This window comes from Sorex fumeus, unplaced genomic scaffold (assembly GCF_029834395.1).
Source record: "Sorex fumeus unplaced genomic scaffold, SorFum_2.1 ptg000265l, whole genome shotgun sequence".
NCBI lineage: Eukaryota > Metazoa > Chordata > Mammalia > Eulipotyphla > Soricidae > Sorex > Sorex fumeus.
The window spans coordinates 31,309,092-31,323,851 of NW_026606322.1; the positions used below are offsets into that span (position 1 = coordinate 31,309,092).

The 14,760-nt window shown below is 39.7% G+C and overlaps 1 protein-coding gene across 4 annotated transcripts in view; it reads left to right on the forward strand.

Annotated features, from left to right (window-relative positions):
- The window catches only part of GRIK1 (glutamate ionotropic receptor kainate type subunit 1), a 489,681-nt gene that overhangs the window by 82,149 nt on the left and 392,772 nt on the right, over positions 1 to 14,760 (forward strand). The window lies entirely within an intron of this gene.

The window sequence follows — 14,760 nt, forward strand, 5'->3', positions numbered from 1 at the left end:
TTTAAATAGGAAAAAGAGAAAATGTCTTGTCTACTGTTTCAAGTTGAAAATGCTTTATTAAAATTACCTTAGTGGAAATCACTTAGAAGGGAAAAAATCATGACATCTCAAATTTTTTATTATTTTGTCTACATGTGTTTCTTCAATCCCATCATTATCTCAAATTTGTTTTGTTTTGTAATCAAGCAAATTCTAGTATACTTTTAAAGAGGCAGTTTATCTTTGATTCAAATGTGATTTTAAAATCCTAGAAAATTCCTTCTGAGAGGTTCTTGAAAGATTTATATCTTTAATAAGTTAATTTGCTTATAGCAAAATGAAGAGACGGGAACCTTAATGGATTTGGGGCATTTTTATGAAGACGTCAGTGGAGTGTTATAAAAAAAATAGGATAGAATACTTTTCTTGTGAAGAAAGGAAGACTTTGTACAATGAAAGGTCAAAACAACTATACTTGGTCTCCAAAAAATATTGGAAAACTATTTTAATCTGAAAAAGCATTACAGTGATAACAAGATGGAAAATGTCTTTCCTGAGTACAGATTTCTAACCCTTGAAACCATTTTTATTGAGCTTGCAAGTATAAGTAAAATACTCACACTGTTCAATGCTACACATCAGTTGTCAATTATTAAATAGTTCTGCTAGTGATTTAGGAAGAATTTTAGTATTTCTTAGTAGTGGGCCACAGTTTCTCATGCATGAAGAGTATATTACAAAATTTAAAGAATAGATGGGGGTTAAGAATTATTCAATATGGCCTCTGATTCTTCCAAGCATCTCTTTCTAGCATTCAAAGAATTGTTTTTACCATAAATTACCTGATACACCTAAAATTCTGATCCAACCACATTCTTTTCTTTCCTGCAGACAGATGATGATTATATTTAGGAAACTACTATCTCTTGCCCTAAGGAGATACTAGTTTTCCCAGTATTCCTTGGGTTTGACAGTATTATACAATTATGAACATTGAGATACAGGCAGACATTCATTTGGGATTTCTTCCACCTCTCCTTTTTACTGCAATAAATATGGATGTGACATTTAGACTTGCTAGAGTTATCATGTAGCTCATGAGGTAAGTAAGATAAGGGAAAATGTGAACATGCCAATGAAGAGGAGAATGAACATAGCTTGGGGCTGGAATGACATTAGTGAACTATTGAATCCATGTAAGCAATTCTTTACCATAGCTTTCATGTTCTATGAGGAAACTTGCTCCAAATGTGTGTTTTAGCCAGTGTTCTCCATGTGTTTTATTACTGATGCCTTAGCACAGTCTTAGCACTAAGGATAATAGAGTCCTGCTAAACTCAATTGTTTAATATCCTAATCAATCAGTGTCTAAAGGTCCCGAGTGACTACTTAATGAAAGTGGAGAATTGGATGTGGTCCCATAAGAAACTTCAATATATGTTTAAGATAATGAAAAGTATAGTAGACTGTAAGAGTCAGCTATGTGAAAGATCATGATTATTGAGTTTAGATTCCCAAATACCTACATGGTTCTCAAGAACTGAAATTCACTTTTAGGAAAAAATTGAGTAATATATGGCTGAAGTTGGGGGAAGCCATATAAAAGCCGAATAAAATATGGCTATGTTCTGAAAACTTTTAATTCGCCAACTCTTTCAGTGTCAAGAAAGAGTTACTATAACTTCCAAAGTTCTCTAATTTTGCATCAAATACTTTAGACTATTTAGCCAGAAAATCTTGCTCAATATTTATAAAAACACCACACAATTAACATAAGTTCATATGCCTATGGTGAAAGATAAATGAGGAGGGAGACCGAAGAATCTTAATAAACAATGCCTTAATCATTCCTTGAAATAAATATAATAAAGAGACTTCCTTTAACTTTTATTTGATGTTCTTCTTCCTCTAAGTAACTGCTTCATGCACACCTATGTTTGGATACACACACTTATCTTTGAAACATCTTCTCATTTACCTCGTAACTTGCAGTTATTTCTCTTTGTAACTCAGTAGAGGTTTACTAGAGATTTGTGTTTATACAAATTCTGCTATGTTTGATTGTTAACCCTGTCTTGACTTCTGTTAACCTGGTTATAAGGGAGGATGTGATAAGCCTCAAAAATGTGTATTAAAAGACCTATTCCGAGTAAGAAAGGGGAAACAGATTCGTTTTTGGGGGTAGAGATATTACAATGGATTGGACACTTGGTTTAGCAGTTGCTGCTGTGGGTTCAATCCCCAGCACTGCCATAAATAAGCCCCTAAGCACCAATAAATACTCAGCTTCCCTTCTACCAAAAACGCACACACAAACACAACACACATACACACACACACACACACACACACACGGACATGAGCTATTTCAGTTGCTTTGAATTTAACCTTGATGTTGAATGTAAAAAAAAATGCAGTTTTCTTAGTAAGTCATTTTCCACGGTAGAAAAGTTGCTTGTCTTTTTCTCATCTTTTTTGATCAGTACATTGAGATGATTCTCTTCCTCACTGAAGCAGATTAGTTTGACTTCCTGCTGGCTATGTATTAAAAAAATAGCAGAGTCACTCTGACTCAATGTCCCCCAAATTGTTCAGTATTAATTTTCATGCCTAATATGTGTGAAGTCACAGAGGAAAGTCCACCAAAGCAAGAGGTAAAAGAAAATGGAACTTACACTTCTATAACTGGGTAAAAGCAAAATACTTCTACCTCTGAAACTTGCAAATATATACTGTTGTAATTCCAGTTCTGTTCAGCTTAATCCCATGTTATAATAAAAAATTTTAAGTAAAAGATATACAACATTTCATTCTTACATTTTTTAACTTTTAAGGGCTGGAGCGATAGCACAGCGGTAGGGCGTTTGCCTTACAAGCGGCTAAGATGGCTGACCCGAGTTTGATTCCTCCGCCCCTCTCGGAGAGCCCGGCAAGCTACCAAGAGTATTCGATATGCCAGACACAGTAACAACAAAGTCTCCAATGGAGACGTTACTGGGCCCCCTCGAGCAAATCGATGATCAACGGGAGGGCCTTTACCTTTACCTTTACCTATTGTTTGGGAGAAAACTGCTGTTTACCAAGCATTTTGTAGGTCCATTCACAATGGCAGCCGAAACACATTCTAAATCTATAGAAAGAGGGATTTATAAAAGATTTGGGTTTTTGTTTTTTGCTTTTTGGATCACACCCGGTGATGCACAGGGGTTATTCCTGGCTCACGCACTCAGGAATTACTCCTTGCAGTGCTTGGGGCACCATATGGGATGCTGGGAATTGAACCTGAGTCAGCTGCCTGCAAGGTAAATGCCCTACCCGCTATGCTATTGCTCCAGCCCCAGGGCTTTATGAAAGTAACAATTTGATCTTAAATAGATCATGGATGATTCAGTCCTTGATCTTCCTGAGGTTTCCTCTGAATTGCTAAGACTGAAAGCCTAAACATGGCTCTAATGGGAAAGACAAAGAAGGTGGAGAGATAGCAAATTAAGGGTTTAATTTTGTTTATATGTTTAATGTAATAACCATGTTAAAACTGACAACTATGAACATGCTTGATAGACTATGAAAATTTTTTCTTCTGCCTAAGTTCAGTGCATTATGTGAAAAAAGCACAATCACTTGATCACTTGATATCCCGTTACTCACTGATTTGCTCGAGCAGGTGCCAGTAACATCTACATTTGTCCCTGTTGTGTGCTAGTGTAGCCCAATGGTGTCTGCGCATTCTAGGAACACGAAGAGCCTCAAACCAATCGTTCAGGGTCTTGATGAAGGAGTCTGACCATCTCGTAGATGGGTGGCCACACAATCTTTTGATGTCCTATGGAATCCAGTCTGTAACAGCTCTAGTCTAGCGATCGTCTCCAAATTTCATTACGTGTCCAGCCCATCTGATTTTTGACACCTTGGCAAATGAGACAGTGTCCCTGATTCTTGACCGTTGATGAGGTAGGAACTCCAGATTCTTTCTCTCATTTGAGTGAAGCATAATACTCCAAGCATAGCTCTTTGGTTTCCTCTTTGGGAGACCCAAATAGTATTCTCATCCTGTTTTCATAGGGCCCAGATCTCTGAGGTGTATGTTAATGCAGGAAGAAAAGTGGAATTGAAGAGATGTGCCTGGATCCGGAGGTTATTTGTTCTCTTAGCTATTTCTTTGACCCTCTTGACGGCATTCCAAGTTGCTCTCATCCTCCTGAACAACTCAGGTCATTCGTCATGTTGACTTCTCGACCTAGGTACACATAACTGTTGCATTCAGAGATGTTTGTTCCATTGAGAGAGAATGGAATGTCAGGAACAAGACTGTCTCTCATAAACATTGTCTTTGTAAGATTCAGCTGTAGTCCGACCTTTTCACACTCATGGTCGAGGTTGGCCAGCATTTGTGCCGCTTGGCTGATGTTTGGTGTTATGAGATTGGTGTCATCAGCAAAGTGGAGGTGATGTAGTTACCAACCATTTATCTTCACTCCCATTCCTTCCCATTCCAGTCGTCGCATGATGTTCTGGAGGGTGGCACTGAAGAGTTTCGGTGAAATGGTATCACCGTGCTGAACCCCTCTCTTGACATCGATGATCACTTCTTTGTAGAACGGTGAGATCCTGGTAGTGAATCTGTAGTACAGCTCATGGAGGATACTGATATATTGAGTTTGAACACCCTGTTTGGCTAGGGCTTCAATGATTGCTTCCTTTCATTCTGTTGAGACGGAAAAAGCACAATGGTTTTTGCTATTCAGAGATGTTACTGTTGTTGATAAGCTATTTATAGCAGATCATGATCAGTACATTAGTTCTCATATCCACTAATGTCAAGGTGGAAATTTTGACAATGCTTATCTTTTGCCCTGCCTTTTCATTAAGTTTGAAAAGATATTCACTACAGTTCTAAGTGGAAATTAGATATTACACTTACTCTAAAACTTGTTTATATCTGTTCAAACTTCCCCAACTTCCCCAATTCTTTATCATAAGATTTTTCATATCTCCAAGCAAGGATTAAAAAATAAATACTCCTACCAAACAAACCCACTCTAGACTAAGTATTGCTTTGCCTAGGTTGCAGTAGGATGAAACAGCAATCAATGTGTCTGCATTTTGTGGGCATACAAAGGTTTAGAATGAGAAATTAAATTTTTTTCAAGCCAGACAATTTATGTTGTTCTTGCACAGAGCTCTGGTACAGAGTTCTGACAAACATACAGCTTATCAAAAAGTAAGATATAGTCAAAATGCAATGAATTCTTACCCTGGATATGGAGACAATTTTCTTTCTTTCTTTCTTTCTTTCTTTCTTTCTTTTTTCTTTTAAAATTTTACTTTGGCCACCATGATTTACAATATTGATAATGGCAGGGTTTCATGCATAAAACATTCCAACACCACCCCTCCACCAAACTCCACCAAAGTGTGAGTTTCCCTACCACCATTGTCCCAGCATTCTTCCGTGACCATAGATCTGTTCTATCACCCAGTAATGATATGCTTCCTGTTAAAGATCAGTTCTCAGTTTCTGTTGCCTTTGGCATATTCTGTGTCCTTACTATGCATCTCTGAAACTTTTTTAATAATGTGAGTGATAACAAAAACCTTTCAGTCAAGATAGCATCTTTCATGGAATCATTTTGCAAAGACCTGGTGTATCAAAGCCTTTCAAAAATTGGGGGATTTGAGGGTTAACTCTGTGGATTAAATCTGGCATTCAGTTAATATTCTCTTTCAGTATTTAGTAGTTATAGAAAGAATTCTAGATGGAGCAGTGGATAGAGGCTAAAAGCAAGTGATTTGGCTGGAGAGTTTGTACAGGGGTACAAAGGAAATTGCCCTAAATGTGGTCATGTTTGATCCCTGTCCCTGAATCAATCCTGGCCCTGAATCATTTCCCAGCACCACTAGAAGCAGCTGTTGAGCACAAACCCCAGGGCTAGCTTTTGAATATCTCTGGGTGTGGCCCTAACTACCCTTTCCCCAAAAGCAAAAGGTTTAGGTTCAGTATTAACCGACCAACTTCCTCTATCACTGAATTCCAGTGGTCTTGTTTTTAAGGTGGCCACAGCTACTCCTTCTCCTACACCCAACTTCCTAAGAAGCAGCTAGACTGGGTGAGAGATAGAGAAGCAAAGGCAGCTCCATGAAAGGCTCATAAAGCAGCGAGAAGAAGCTCAATTCCAATTTGAATTGAGCACAAATACGTGGAATTGTGTCATGATTTCCCCAAAGTGAGATAGCCATGGTGAAGTCGACTAAGGTTTACCAACCAGATGCAGGTAGCGAAGTCCCCCTGCCTATTTAAACCTGTGTAACTCTTATGCAAACCTTATGTAACTCCAGCTTATAACCAATCAGTTAAGTACAAGTAGTGGAAAGCCCCTCAGATTCAGTCAAATGGGTGGTCTGTGGAAAGTATCTGTTATATAATGTTACGGTATAAAAATTCCTCACTTTTGAGACTTAGGGCCACTCGTTCTGAGAAGGCTGCCACTGTGTCGGTGAGCAGGATGAGGGCCTTGGCTCAAGCTAACTGAGCTAGCCAATAAAGAGCCTTTGCTTATTGCATTGCAACCTGTCTTCATGTGATTCCTCTGTGGCAAACTTCACTCCGTTTTACAGGGCATACATACTTATCTTTGAAACGTTTGTTATCACATACCTCATAACTCACCTGATGCCTAACACACAATATAGCATTTCTTTGGCTCATTATTATTTATGAAGAAACATGGGCCAGACGACCCTTAGGATTGACTTTGTATGAAAACTCTGTTAGGTTTGACAATTTGATACCCCCACCCCGCCCAGTCTCATGCTTTCTTACCTAAATATATTCCAATGACAGATAGAGAGGAGAGTGATCATCAAGTAATGCTCTCCCTATCTCTGTCATTTATTTTCTTCTTCTCTAACTCTAATAATCAGTGTTTGGGGAGAGGGAGGTGTGAAGTAGGATTCAAAGTATCTATCCAGAGGGATAGATCAAGTACCTGGAGCACATACTTTGCATGTGGGATACCCAGGTTTGATCCCAAGAACCATCAGGGGCAAACCCCATATACCAAGCTAGGTTTCCAAGAGCACTTCTTGGTGTGGAATCAAAACAAACCAAAATATTACCCTCTAATAAAGAAAAAAAGGTATACACAAACTGTCCTGCCTTTCTGACTGGTGTAACCATATTATTCCAGAGATTTTGTGCTAGGCTAGTAAAATGAGTTGTCTTAGGAAGAAGGGACGTCATTGATAAACTCATATGACATCATAAATTAGAATTCAGCTTTCTGGAACATTCATGTTTAGAACCTCACTCATCTGCCTTCTCTTCCAATTTTCATTAAAAGTAGTACTGTAACACTGTTGTCCCATTGTTCATCGATTTGATTGAGTGGGCACCAGTAACATCTCCATTGTGAGACTTGTTGTTACTGTTTTTGGTATATCGAATACGCCACGGAGAGCTTGCCAGGCTCTGCCATGCAGGTGGAATACTCTCGGTAGCTTGCCATGCTCTCCGAGAGGGGTGGAGGAATCGAACCTGGGTCAGCCGTGTGCAAGGCAAATGCCCTATCTGCTGCGCTTTTGCTTCGCCCTTCATTAAAGATGTCATAATTTATGTTATAACCACTTAAGAAGCAGTTATATGGATGAATACTTTAAAAAAATTACAAAAACATTCTGTTTAACAGTAGACAGTGTGCTTTTCTGAAATGAAGCAGCATATGGAAGTCAATAGGATTTTGTCTATGTCATTACCTATCAATAGATTGCATACATCAGTTCTCTTTTCAGGAAGAGTCAGACCAGGAAGAAGTGTTTTGAATACTCTTGAAGCTGTTTGGATCAACTTTGACTTAACAATTATTTTAAAATAGTTAGGCTGTCATCTTTACAGCACACAGCCACAGAGAAGAAAGACCGGGCCGGGGGGGGGGGGGGGGGGCTCCACAGCTCCCGGAGAAAGCACCAGGTCCCAAAAAGAGCCAAGATCATCAGGAAGTCCCAGATGGGGTAGGTGCCACATCCTGCCTCCTCCAGATAGAACCCCAGTGACCAGGAGCCTCTACAAGCATAGATCCAGTATGCGGGAATCAGAACTCTTCCTCCAAACCACAGGGCCACTTCTGCGGCCACACGACATCTCCCTATATGCAAAGTGATCAATGAAAAGTAAATCATCCAACGTCTCTCCCTGAAAATCAGACTAACTCTTATACAAACCACAACACCCAATAGGAGAGAGAGAACAAAAGGGAATGCCCTGCCACAGAGACAGAGTGGGTTGGGGAAGTGGGGGCTGGGAGGGATACTGGGATCTACGGTGGTGGGAAATGGTCACTGGTGGAGGGATGAGTATTCAAAATAAATTAATTAATTAAAAAACAGGCTGTGGTTTTGTCTGTAATTAGTGCAGAATACAATGACCCTACAATGAGAGCCTTTGAAATATTTCTGATTCAGATTTTTCTTGTAATAGGTTGGGGATAATCAGAGTGTGCTCTGAGAAGAAATACAAAATAGTTTTGCAAATATTTAAATTATTGTGAACCAACTGTACTAATTCTAGTCAGTATTTCAAAGGGTGATATCCAGATTTCTTTATATATTGATACAGACTTCTGCTAATACCTTCCTGGAGTAAAGGCATGCAAAGATAAGAGTGGAGAGGGGTTTGGATATTATTTGAATAGATTTGGATACATCTTGTGTATATCTAAATGATAACAGGATTTGGATAGCAAAAGGAGTTTTATGGTTCATTTTTGATTTTTCCTTTTAAAGGGATATGTGCATTGTGTGTCTCCACTTAAAGTCTGAGACCTTGGTGCCCACTATTAAGAGCCCCAGTTTGCTAGTTAAACTTTCTTTTGGAAATAACCATTAGTCTTTGCATCACTGAGTAACCTAATGACGTATAACTGTTGTAACTTTATCTACTTGAGAATTTCTTACTTGCTAAAGGTCAAATGTAAAGCCATTATTTTTATTTGAGTCACCAGGCTTCTGTTTCATTTGCTAAAGTTTCTCATACTGCTTTATGGAAACTTAAGAGTACAGAAGGAAGACTTAAATGGTTGCCAAAAGGTAACTGGAACCAATTCCAGTATAAACAATCATTTTTTTAGCTCTCAATATTTGAAAACTGTTAGATGGATCAAGTTGCCTCAAAAATATATTGAGCATTTCTTTTATGTGAGCATAACATTGTTGAATTAGTATTGAATGGAGTCCCTTAATCCCTTTCTCTATTTCTTAGCAATAGAAAAGCAGTGATTTCATGAGCCCAGCATTATTTTACAGACAAGAAGGAGATAATGACTGTGAATAGGGCAGACTTTTTGTCTTCAGTGACCTTTGCAAAGGGGGAAATGATACACACAAAGTCATTAGCCATCAAGAATGTGCATCAACTGTGTTATTGACTGCTAGACTAAAAACAGACAAGGAGTATAGGTAAAGTGAAGCAGAAACATGGAGAGACCATGTTCTCAATACAGCTTAAAAGATGAACAAACATGTAGTGGAGAGGGTGAATGAAAAGACATTGTCTCACTCAAAATTCTGTGGTTCTGTTGAACTGAGCTGAGTGGTTCTGCTTCATGTGGTTTGGTTGGGGCTTCAGTCATCTGACAGCTCAGATGACTTGAAACCTCCAACATGGCTGATTATCGAGTCAGCATTTGGAACTGTCTGTCAGCTCCCTTGAAGCTGTCAAGCAGGATAACTATGTCTTCATTACTGTGATCACATGTGGTGGCTGGGAGTTCCAAGTACTTGAAAAGAGAAAGCTTCAGATGTCTTCTTATGGCCCTACCTCAGAAATTTTATAACATCACCCACCACGATCTATTGGTCAAAACAAAAATTGGGTCAAATGAAGAGCTGAGTGTGGGGTTGGGGGAAGTTTATGGATATCTTCAGTCCATCCAACCATCTAGAATGCTTGTTAGATGAAATTTTGCAGAATTGACCTTTCATCATAAACGTCATCTTGTCTGAAAATTCTTCTTTCACCACTCTACACATGTAGGGCCTTTACTCTGTTACTTCCTGTTGTATCACCCTGCCTATTTTGCTAACAGCTTGCAATTTTATGGTGTGGTATTATTGTTTGTTTTCTTAAGTTATGTTCAGTGGAAATCTTGTCTTTTTTTTATGTAGGAGTACTGCTATTTATTCAGCCACTGATTAGTTGATTGAATTGGGCATGGACTCCACCTTACTTTTTTTTCATAATTTTATTTATTTATATATTTTTTCTTCTTATATTTATCTATTGAATAACTGTGGGAAAAGTTACAAAGCTTTCAGGTTTAAGTCTCAGTCAAACAATGATCAAACACCTTTCCCTTCACCAATATTCATTTTTCACCACCAAGAACCCCAATATACCCCCCTTCCACCCCTCCAAATGCCTGTGAGGCAGATGATTTCTGCTTAACTCTTCTCTAAATTGATTACATTCATTATTTCAACAAAAGATTCACCATTATTGTTCAGAATCCCCCCCCCCCCAACAATCAGAATTGCTGAAAAGGCATTGTGAAATACTGTGTTTTCTATAGTTGGTTATGAGAATTATATAATGATTTTAGATTTCTGCAAAGAGCCAGATAATTACAAACTTGGTTTCTGTGTGTCTGGTGTTATGGCTGTTCCAGAGAGCTGCTTGTGGGGGGCAACTCATGACCTCGGTAGGGCATGAAGGACGAGCCAGTTCTGACCAACCTTCCAATGAGACTGCAGTTGCCCCATCACCGCAGGCTCCTACCTGGCTTTCCAATAAGCTCTGAGGTGGCAGCCACCTTGCTACCGGGGTGGGGGGGGGCGGTGGAAGGGAACAACACCCTTTCCCTCTCGGGGAGGCATGGTGCCGTAGTTTAACGCATGGTCCATTTACTTTTCTGACGCAAGCTTCCAAGCTCAAGATGAAGTCCTTTTGCCTCTGGAACCAAGGTCATGCCGGAGAGCCACTTGTGGGGGGCAACTTGTGACCTTGAGAGGGCATGAAGGATGAGCCGTTGCCGCCCCCCCTTCCCATGAGACTGCAGTTGCCCCGTCACTGCCGGCTCATACCTGGCTTTCCAATAAGCTCTGAGGCGGCACCCATCCTGCTTCTGGGGGGAAAAAAGACAGAAGGGAGTAACACCCTTTCCCTCCTGGGGAGGCATGGCACCGCAGTTTAACGCATGGACCATTCATTTTTCTGCCACAAGTTGCCAGGCTCTGGATTAAGTTCTTTTACCTCTGGCCATGCTGGAGAGCTGCTTGTGGGGGACAACTTGTGACCTCGGTAGGGCATGAAGGATGAGCCAGTACTGACCCACTTCTCATGAGACTGTAGTTGCCCTGTCACCACTGGCCATACCTGGCTTTCCAATAAACTCTGAGGCGGTGGCCACCTTGTATGTAGTCCGGATGTATTTCTGCCAAAAGCCGTTGGGTTTCGAGATTTGTTTCTGAGTCTCTGGGATCATGGCTGATAAGCAGCTTGATCAGGAGTCAGAGGCTATTTGTATGTGGCGACTTGGGATCTCGTTGGGATGGGGAGGAAAGAGCCGGTTCCACCCCCATCTAGTGAGGCCCCACGTGTCTCGTCACTGCAGGCCCAAACCAGGCCACTGGCCACTGGCCAGTGGCCTCTGGATGATGGCAGTCACCAGGCCACCAAGGGGAACAGGCCAAGGCACAAAACCTATTCCCACCTGGAGTGGCCCAGCTCGAGAAACCTACTGCAGGAACAGGACACATTTCTGCCAAAATCCTTTGGGTTCTGAGATTCCTTTCTGAGTCTCTGGGATCATGCCCATTAAGCAATTCGATCAGGAACCAGAGAGGCCATGCCTCTAATTATATAGCTGGGCCAGAAGTGGTTTGTGAGTGTGTCTCCCACATACCTAACTTTCTTGGTAAACTTTGCCCCAATTTTTTTTTGGGTCTGGCCAAAGGCAAAGCAGTAATTTAGGGGTATCTGAAAGTCTGACGGTGCCATTAGGCTGCCGATGCACTCGCTTCACAGGTATAGATTGAAATGCTGGTGGCATCATACCCTCTAAATCTTGTCTTTATCATTAGACACTGTTTTAGAGCTAAGGACAACAATTCTTGTCACACAGTAGGTACTTACTAAATATTTGTTTGAGGAATTATATTGAAAGTGACAGTTGAGAGAAGGCCATCTCATGTATCTTAACTAAAACTTCCAGGTCCTTTCCAATTTATAAAATCATATTTTAATTACTGGTTGAACTTTTTGTCATTTTCTTGAATGAAAATGAAAGACAATTCATTCAGATCAGACAATTAGAGCAAGCTTTCCCAGAGGAAGTGACATTTGACCTGGGCCTTCAAAGCTTGTGTAAAACCTTGATGGTCCAAGGAGATTACAGATGTGCAAACAACTTGAGCAAGGGACAGGAAGGTCAGTAGAAAATTGATTTCTGTGGCAGAGAAACAAGACAACCTGAATGACATAAGGCAAACCTGTTATTTCTTTGAAATTTTCTCCATGAAGGGTTTCTCCTCTCAGGAGCCCAATCATAAATTAGAATGTCATTGCAAACGCATCGAATTGGAAGAGATAATAAACAGTTCTTACCCACCATTCTTATTGTTTTTCTCCAGTGTCTTTAGTCATAAAATATATCCCAAAGGCATTTCCTCAGACTGAGAAAACAGGCTCTGAACAAATTGCCAATGAAAAGTTTGAGTTTAGTGTAATATTGGGAAATGCATTAAGGATGGGACAGGTATTATATTTCTTTTTTTAGGGTGTGGAGCCACGTTCTGTGGTTCTCAGGGGCCACTTCTGGCTTGCTTATTGGGGGTTACTCCTGGTGATCTTGGAGGATTATATGGTGACAAGAATGAAAGCAGGGTCTCCTGCATTCTAAGTGTGTACACTGGTATTTTGAACTAGCTCCTCAAGCTCAGCCTTTTTGTTCTAAAGACAAAATGCACATTTTGGAGAAATATGGTAGTCACTGGGAATTATGGAATTAATGGGGGTGTGGAGGGCAAGAATGAAACCCAGAAAGAAACAGTTAGATGCTCTCATCTATGTTTTATAAACTTCCACTGATATTGCATCAGTAAGATAATTTTATATTTCCTAGCAGTAAAACATCAAAATGACCTAAAAATCCCTAGTGGAAACTTTTCCTTCTTTGTCTTTTCATTGTTACTATTGTTGATTTGTTTAATTTATTTCTATTTTTTGTTCTAATGGCTTTTCCCAAGTACCCTTATCCCAATCATCTTTTCACCTTGCTAGTCTATGAATCCCATAATGTCAAGGATCAAGTTGATTAGCTTTCCAATTCCCACCATCCAATGTGGTTGACTTATCATAGGGTACTTAATAAATAACTGGAAGGACTAAATGAATGGATGATGATCTCAAACAAATGGGAACTGTATCACTTATAGATGAATATAGTCATCTTTCCCCTAACTTGAAATTTACATATTGTTTTGAATACATAGTTGGAAAGTGCTTGATTACCAAATAAATAGCTGCCATCCTTTATAGCAAGGAATCATTCCAACTCACATATGGAGATTGAATCCTCATTGGAGTTAAAGGAGCCACAGTGCAGTGAAAAGAGAGTGACAGAAAATCAGGTGATTCTTATTTTTATACTAATTTCACCCCCTGTTAGCTCTATAAATTTCTCAGGGTGCCGTTAACCTCTAAGGACAAAGTAGCTCATTGGAACCTGCTAAGGTTAAGCAAGATTTCTGTATGTAAACATATCCAACAGAGCTCCATACTGTGTCACATGAATCTCACCTTCAGCAAGAACATTGTCTGCTGTGTGGTCTAGTTCAAATCACTCTCTCTCTCTGACCCTTAAATTTTCCTTTGAAAATAGGATTTCCAGAATTTGAAGCCCACTTAATTTTATTAGCTCCATCTTCTTGGTTTAAATGCCTAGGAAAGTAAAATCTCATTTTCATCTGAAGAAATATATATACAACAGCATTTTTGGACAGTAGGAAAGTGACTACCAGTCAGAACAAATAAATCTGGCCCTCATTAGAGTAGGAATAACACAAAGTCATCATAAAAGAAAAATATACCAAATGATTCAGAAGGTTGAGAGTACTTTAAACAATTTAAATTTGTTGCCATTCTACAGACATTTATATTTACATTGTGTCAGAATCTATGCTGAGTTATAAAGATAAATCAGACTTAGGCTTTTTGATAGAAATGCAGTTTTACACCCCAAAGGAGAGACAGAGTAAGAGGGAATGTGCCTGCCACAGAGGAAGGGGTAGGGGAAGGGGTAGGGTGGCAGGAGAGATACTGGGAACATTGATGTCTGAGAATGGGCACTGGATGGGTACTTGAACATTGCATGACTGAAACATAATCACGAAAGTTTGTAATGGTATCTCAGAGTGATTCATTAAAATATTGTTTAAAGTAGAAATTTGGGAGGCTCAAGAAAAAGAAAGAAAGAAAGAAAGAAAGAAAAAAGAAAGGAAGGAAGGAAGGAAGGAAGGAAGGAAGGAAGGAAGGAAGAAAGAAAGAAAGAAAGAAAGAAAGAAAGAAAGAAAGAAAGAAAGAAAGAAAGAAAAGCAATTTTATTGGGGCCGGACCTGTAGTACAGTGGGTAGGCATTTAGCTTGCTTGTGACTTACTTGGGTTTTGACCTTGGACACCCCATCTGGCCCCCTGAACCCATAGGGAATGATCTTTGAGCACAGAGTCAGGAAGGACTAAGTCCTGAGTACAGCCGGATGGGACCTCCACTGTCTGCATTGTCAAGCATTGTC